Source organism: Monodelphis domestica, chromosome 5 (assembly GCF_027887165.1).
Source record: "Monodelphis domestica isolate mMonDom1 chromosome 5, mMonDom1.pri, whole genome shotgun sequence".
NCBI classification, from domain to species: Eukaryota; Metazoa; Chordata; class Mammalia; order Didelphimorphia; family Didelphidae; genus Monodelphis; species Monodelphis domestica.
The window spans coordinates 185,061,397-185,069,602 of NC_077231.1; positions in this window are offsets into that span (position 1 = coordinate 185,061,397).

The window sequence follows — 8,206 nt, forward strand, 5'->3', positions numbered from 1 at the left end:
TTTGCCCTTCTTTAGGAAATCTGATGCCTCTGTCCTCTCCACCCTTTCTCCCAGAGGTTTACCAGATGGGTATAGGACTCAGTGCAGACATCTGACTGCCTTTAGTCCTACTGAAGTAATCCACTAACCTTAGCCTTCCCAAGGGCAGTGACTACATGTTCATGCCACCACACCTGGCTCCTACCATATTTGAAACATTAGCCATCCTTGGGCTATTGTTTGGATCCCCTGCCCAACACAAATCCCTTCTCTAATTCTCTTGTCTATGCTCCAGTTGGCAGGAAGTTTGGTGGAGTCTATTCTGAATGATAAATCACTACCATGAATCCTCACTAAGATTGTTATTGCATGTAATCAGACTCCCATCTCCTTCTCTTTCTCTTTCTCATCCTCTCCAAGAAATTGATGTCACCTGATCTAGGTCTATCAATATCCTGTGTCTCTTCAGACAGAAACGAAACATTCTATACATTACTATCAATTCATCCATCTTCTCTTTTTGGTAATTGATAATGCCTTTATATCATCATCATTCCCCAAATAATTATAAATAAATTCTGAGATGTTTTAATCCCATGTACTTCTATCATGGATACCTCCATTGGAATCCATAACAATGAAAGCCTTAGATGAAATCCTATCATCTTCTTGAGAGACAGAGAGAAAGCTTATCTTGGACTTGGGAGAAAAAGAGTCAAAGGTATTAAATATAAGCTCAAAATACTCATTGTGATCATAAAAGGAATGGGACCAGTAAGTATCTCTTATTGAACAGTACACGACTTTTACTTACTTTGAAGTCAAGTTATAAACTTGAATGTCACTCAAAAGACTAATAGTTCTTAACTAGATTGAATTATACTTTTTGGGGTGATCTGCAAGTATAGACTTCATGGTTTGGACCTCATACAGTGTCTAATTGAAGACCTTTCAGAGATTTTATGGGAATCACTCAGGGGTCTAAATGACTCATAGAGAATGGGAGGTCTTGCTGATTGGTTGACCTTTTAATTTATAGCCATTGCAATATGGGGCAGTAGGAAGAGTGCTACATACATACATAGTCAAAATATATGGTTCAAAGCCCAGTCGGTATACTTACAACTTATATGGCCATATATCATTTTGCCTCCTGTGTACTTGAGATTCCTCATCTATAAAATGAGAATGTTGGATTAGATCACTTCTGAGGTCCCTTTGAATCTAGGATCTAATGACCTTAAAAAAATCACTTCACATCTCTAACACAGTTGTCATCTAATAAGCCATAAACATACTAAATTAGTATGTGACATTTCTAAATTTATTCCAGATTTGTGGACCACTAAATCAATGCTGAAAAAATCAGCATTTATCATTTACTTCTACTTCTTTAAAACTTTCAAAATGTGGGAAGTAAATCTGAAACTGGTTGAATACTTAGACCTATAGTGTTAATGTTAAATTGGAAGATCTTTAGTAGAGTACCATTGGGCTCTGTCCTTGGTTCTGAGATATTGTTAATATCACTAAGGTGCAAGAAATCATAGGTGGCATGTTGCAGATGACATTAGACTAAAAGGGATAATGAATATTGAGTGAGACATTTGAGGACCCAAAAAGATCTCAACAGAATGCAGTGAATTTAATAATATGAAATTTATTAGTGATAAATGTCGATTCCTACATCTGGGCTCAAAAAATCAATTATATGAGAATAGTAATGCTAGGCAGGAGTACAAGAGAAATATATCTGAGGGTTTCAGTGGACTGCAAGTTCCATATTCACTGATATGGAAGCAATGTGGTTCAGTGGAAAAAAGCATTAGGACATAGGACTTAAGGTTGAATCCCAATTATATTTGCACTTCCTTAGTTAAATCATTTCACCTTTCATGGCTTCAGATTCCTCATCTGTAAAAAGTGATGGAGTTAGACCAAATGACCTCCAAGTTCCCTTACATCTCTAGAATGATAGTTTTATGAACAGTATGACATGGCAGCTAAAAAAGCTAATGTGAACAATCTGGATCAAGAAAGGCATAGGATATAGAATAGAAACAGCAACCTAAAAAATAATTCATAATTTACACGCCAATGGGAAATGTGGATAGCTAGGTGGTGCAGTGGATAGAGTGTTGGACTTAGAGTCAGAAAGACTCATCTTTCTGAGTTCAAATCTGTCCTTAGGCACTAGTAGGGTGACCTTGGGAAAGTCACTTAACCCTGTTTACCTCAGTTGCCTCATCCATAAGCTGAGTTGGAGAAGAAAATGGCAAACCACTCCAGTAACTTTGCCAAGAAAACCCCAACTGGGGTCATGAAAAATCAGATACAATTGAAATGACTAAACAATAACAACAAACAGGAAATGTTGGTAAAAGATGGCATGATTGATTCAACAAATTCAAATTCCCTTCTTTCAGTAAGGGCTGCCAATTTTTCTTGCATTTTGGCATAATCTAGTATTCACAATGTAGTGAAAACTAAGATCATTGCTATATTTGTATCTCTTTAAAATTCTGCACAAGAGGGATGCTAACTAAGCTTTCGAAAACTGAATGTGACTAAAACAGGCTGGGGGGGATGGCTTAACCTTGTCACCACCTGCAGCCCTGTTGAAAAGCCAGATTCAAAATGAGAGCTCATTTTTTAATTAATATTTCGCCATCACCTCAGCATGTGTATGACAAGTTACATTTCTGGGTAAGATGATAGTCAAGGGAGCAGGTGATGACTTTTAAGCCCCTTATTGTGACCAGACAGCTAAAATTTCAATCAACAACTGTTTATTACCTTCTTCTATTTTGGATGACACTTCAAAATTACCAAGGGAAAAAAGCTGGTTCCTGATAAAACCCAAGAAGAGAAAAAAGAAAAATATTTCTAGTTAGAATCCTAAAGTCCTTCAAAGACAGTCCTTGGCAAATGTGTCAAGTGGGTAAGGTTTAAGGAGAAGACTGAAGGGATAAATGCCCGAGTCACATTCCTTGGCTGTCACCTTGTGCCCCCACAGGTCACCCATGCCCTCATGCTGCTCCCTAGACGCCCAGGATCTTCTACTGCTGAGTTCTGCTTTCCCTGTGAGCTGGATCTCTCTCCTCCATCCAAACTTCCCTCTCCCATGTTCCACTCATTAAGAGCTCTTTGCTAGATAGCCTGACAGTCTCACTGCTTAATGTACTGCCCCTCCCTGATAGCAGAAGTGCAGGGTGGTGGGAGCTTTCTGAAGACAACGCCTTGACCCAAAGGAGTTACTCTACTCAGGGGTGGAATGTCAGACCTAGTGGTAGGTCTGTAAGGGGAGGGGAGTGTTGGGGGCAAATAAAGTCTCTTAACACCACATAGGTGTTCCCATAGTCCACCAAGCCAGCTTGTTATTCTTTCATGTCTTAAAAACAGGAGAAGAAGAAAAGAAAAAAGAAAATTGCCTTTGGACTCTATCTCATACCACTTCTTCTCCAAAAGAATGAATCATGTTCTAGCAGGATTAAACTGATTTTATTTAATTTTTTAAAAAAATATCCACCTTCTCCGTGATTGCCCATATTTCCTCACAGCTTTTCCCCAAATTAAAGCGCCTATCTGGGGACAGCTATTTCATTATCATGAATAAACATGAGGATAAATCTGTTCCATATCCTCTCAGAAGGATTCTGGATTCCTTCTTCCCCTCCCTCATCTCCTTCCTTCATGCATCAGCACACAGATCCCGATAAAGCTTTTCCTTTCCTTTTGAACCAGACTCACCCTTCTTTCTGCCAAGTCAGAAACAATACCTTGCTGGCTGTATTATGCTATTATGGAGCCCCTTTGGGAGCCTGCAACCTCAGATCTTTTTTAGACAGGAAGACGGGAGAGAGTAGATAGATTATTTCCCCCTGGAAATGCTATTTGGTAGCCTAGAATTTTGAGAATTTTCCCACTTTCTTTTGTGAAAGTCATTTGTGAGGCAACAACTGGGGAAGTGGATTAGAGTGCTCTGCGTGGAGTCCAGAAGACCTGAATTCAAATCCAGCTTCGGACACTTACTAGGTATGTGATCCTGGCGAGTCACTTAACTTTTGTTTGCCTCAGTTTTCTCATCTATAAAATAGGGATAGTGGTAGGACCCACTAATCAGGCATGTTGTAAGGACCAAATAAAAATATTTTTAAAATGTTTAACACAGTGCCTGGCACACATTTGGTGATAGATACTTTAGCTATTATTATTTTCTACCCAGAGGGTCATTTTTTGGTGATTTTTACCAACCAGAAAACTTTTGGAATTGAAACTCCTCCCAACAGTTCTAATCTTAAAGAAGATTTGTCTATGAACACACATAAGAGAACAAGACTTAACCCTGCGTCTCCCTACCTAAACATAACTACCTTGTATAGCATTTGAAAGTTCCCAAAGTACTCATATGTTCATTTTTTCCTTTGAATTCAGGAAGACCTGAGTTCAAATCTTGCCATAAGTCCTTACTAGCTGGAGGATCCTGGGCAAGTCACCCTCTCTCAGACTCAATTTCTTGATTTGTAAAATGGAGATAATAATAGCATCTATCTCTCAAGGTTGTGGTAAGGGAAGATCAAATCAATTAATAAATATAAAATGCTTTGCAAACATTAAAGTGATATAAATGTTGATTATTGTTATTAGTCAGTAAAGCACTAAACTTAGGCTTGTGTTCAAATCCTGCCTCAGACATGTATTAACTTTGTGATCTGGGGCTAGTCACAACCTTTCTCAGACTCACTTTTCTCATATCTAAAACGGGGTAGTAATAGCATTCATTAGTCTTACAGTGTTGTTTTGAAGATTAAATGAGAATAAATGTAGAGGACTTTGCAAATCTTAGAGTATTACATAAATGTTAGCTATTGTTATTATTATTATTAGCTTGGCCCTGGGATTTTTTTGTGTAAGGAATTTGTTAGGAAACTCCCTCCACTGAAAGATTAGCAACTGCTTTGCAACTCAGTGTCTCAGATAGTCACTCCCGGCACTGAGAGATGTATTGTCCAGGGTAACACCACCAGCCCACAGGACCTGAATTCAGGATTTCCTGACTCTGACACTAACTGGGCAACCACTACTCCAGGGTGATTCTCTAACAGCTGAATAATACTGGAAGACATTTTTCCAGGTGTTGGAGCTAAGCAACCTTTCTTAGCTGATTCCTCACAGTCGAGGGCTAGGCATGGATATTTGGATTCTCTAGAGACAGCTAGGTGGAGAGAATGCTGAGCTTCTTGGGTTCAGATCTGGCTTCAGACATTTCCTTAACTGTGAGACCCTGGACAAGTCACTTAACCCTATTTGCCTCAGTTTCCCTATCTGTAAAATGAGCTGGAGAAGGAACTAGCAAGCCATTTCAATTTCTTTGTCCAGAAAATGCCTAATGAAGTCATAATTGAAAGAATTAAACAACAAAAAGTGACAGTGTCAAACTCAAATAGCAATGAATCCATTATACTTAGAAAACCACATAGTATTATTGTCTGTGTTCTATTAGATTTTTCTTTTGTTACATATTTCCCATTTACATGTTAATCTAGTTTAGGCCCACTTGGCAGAGTTGGCAGGTATATGTTTTTGATAGCTCCACTCTTTAGTGTTGTTAAATATTCATGCTGTGAATTTAACCTGGAAAATCTCATGCATTTTGAGCAGAAAGCTTGAAACAAAGAGAGCAACATTCCAAAATGAAAACATTCCAAAGAGAAAACATTCCAAAGCCATTAAAGGAAACCTATAGATCCAACGTTGGTCCCTTTGGATCCAACCAGAAATGCTCTTCTTCAGGTTTCTCACATGTAAAATGAAGGACTTGACCAATTCATGGTACCTTTGACATCAACATTCACTGATTCCTTCTTCTAATTGACTCTAGAAATGCAACATGACCGTCCAGTCTATGGATGACCAATAGAAATAAAGTCAAAGTATAAACCTAAACTTCTGTTTCTTCTTGGTTGTGGGTGGTGATGGGAACAATCTCTTCATTTGCTGGACTGGAATACTTTTCAGGGAGCTAAACATATGATCTGGCCCCTCATTAATGGAGACACCATCTATGTTCCTGGAAGTTCTTTGGCTTTCCATTGATCCTTTTGTTGTGTTGTGTTGAGGGGCTATTGGTGACTTTGTTGGGGGAGAGCCACCCCATGGACAGGCTATAAAAGCCTTAGAAATATTCTACTATCCTCTCTTTTCACTATATTCTTTGGATCTGCCAGAATATCTCTTATACTTCTGATTGGTAGGCTGGGATTTCTCTCCCCTGCTTCCAGAGCAATGACTACTACATGTATATGAAAAGCAGAAGAGGTGATTGCCTAGGAAAGCCTGAGATTGGACTACAAATCCCCAGCTACCTTTTCAGTTTTGTAGTTCTTTCTAAGCTCATGACACCAAATGATGGACTTGGGAAGTGGAAGTTTCCAGACTGGGCAGCAATTTTATGAGTTTAAGAGGTCAGAATCTCCTGAATTGGTCTTGGATGCCCAGCAAATGATTCCTAAAGCAGCCTATTTCTTGGAGGAGTAGAAGAAGTAACTGAGAAGACAATACACAACTAAAAAGACCAAGAAAGCCCAAACCATGTCTTGGCTAGCCAGAAGACCTCAGAGTTCTCATGAGCCACTAAGCCAACAGACAAAGTGAAAGGGAAACATTTATTTCATACTCAGTCAAAGATGTCATTTCTTCCCTGGAAAGTATAATAGATTGTTGTTATTATTATTAGGTTGTTATTTTAGAATATAATATATCATAGGTCATCATTGAATGGGTTATTTCATATTTTAAATATTTTGTAACTAGCTGAGCTATAATGTTTAGTAGTTTCAGCAATGTCTGACTTTTCATGACACCATTTGGGGTCTTCTTGACAAAAGATACCAAAGTGCTTTGCCATTTTTTCTCTAGCACATTTTACAGATTAGGACACTGAGGCAAACAGGGTTAAGTGACTTGTCCAGGGTCACATAGCTATTAAGTGTCTAAAGCCAGATTTGAACACAGGAAGATGATGTCAGTACTCTATCCAGTAAAACACTGAGCTACTCCAGAGATGGGAGAGGAGCATGAAGGTTGAGAAGCAGCTCAGAAATCCAATTTAGCTGGGGTTTAAAAGGTTTGAAAGGGCATAATATGAACTAAAGTTGGAAAAGTTAGGTTCCCCAGCAAACAGCAAATTAAATGACAGATAGAAATGTGTATATGAACCCAGGCAGTAGTGATTGAAAGTGTCCCAGTAAGGAATGACATGGTCAGTATCCAAAAAAAGGTTCTTTTGTCATTTGGTGTGAAAGAAGGATTGGAAAAGGGTGGGCCTGCATGTAGGAAGAGCAATAAAAGTCTATCGCTAATGTCCGTATGAGAGTTTTATGTATAATAATCATAACTGTCATTTCCAGAATGCTTTTCAAGTTGGCAAAGCACTTTGTATACATTATCTTATTTGAGCCTCCCAACAACCCTGTGAGGAAAATCTCCAAGGGCTGGTGTAAATATTTTAAATACTTAATGTTTTATGATAGTTGCTAAGAAGATAAGCATTGTTTATAGTTACAGCAATGTATAGGAAAATGGCACTCCCAGACTTTCTCATTCAAGTTGTAAAACACACACACACTCACAAACCCCTCCAGGACCCTTCTGGAAATGACTTGCTTTCAGGCTAGAAATATTTGTCTTAATTAAACCAGGATCCAAGAAGAAGACAGTCTTTGGAACCATTCATGAAGGCTCCATTACTAGTAGAGAATAATGATCAAGGGGCAGATGTCAAAGCTGGGATGGGCACGTTGACTTTTTTGTTGTTGTTCAGGCATTTTCAGTCATATCTGACTCTTCGTGACACCTTTGGGGGTTTTCTTGGCAAAGATACCAGAGTGCTTTGCCATTTCCTTCTCCAACGTTAACTTTAGGACCATCTAATTCTAATAAGTTTCTCTGTCTTTCCTGTTGTGTCTCTTATAAAACATTGACCTCCACCTGTAATATGAAGCTCCTAAGCATTCACAGCTGGGGTTTCTGGAGCCCCCCCATTCTATTCATCCTTCTGAGGCATTCTACCTGAGACAAACTTTGGAGGTGTCTTGGTTGTTTAATGATTTGAAGGGTTTGCTTTGTCATGTGCCTTCCTTATTTGTGAAACTTAGAAAAAGACTGCAATACCATTTGAAATGGAAACCAATGGAATAATGGCGGGTGGAGAGGAGGGACTAAAGAG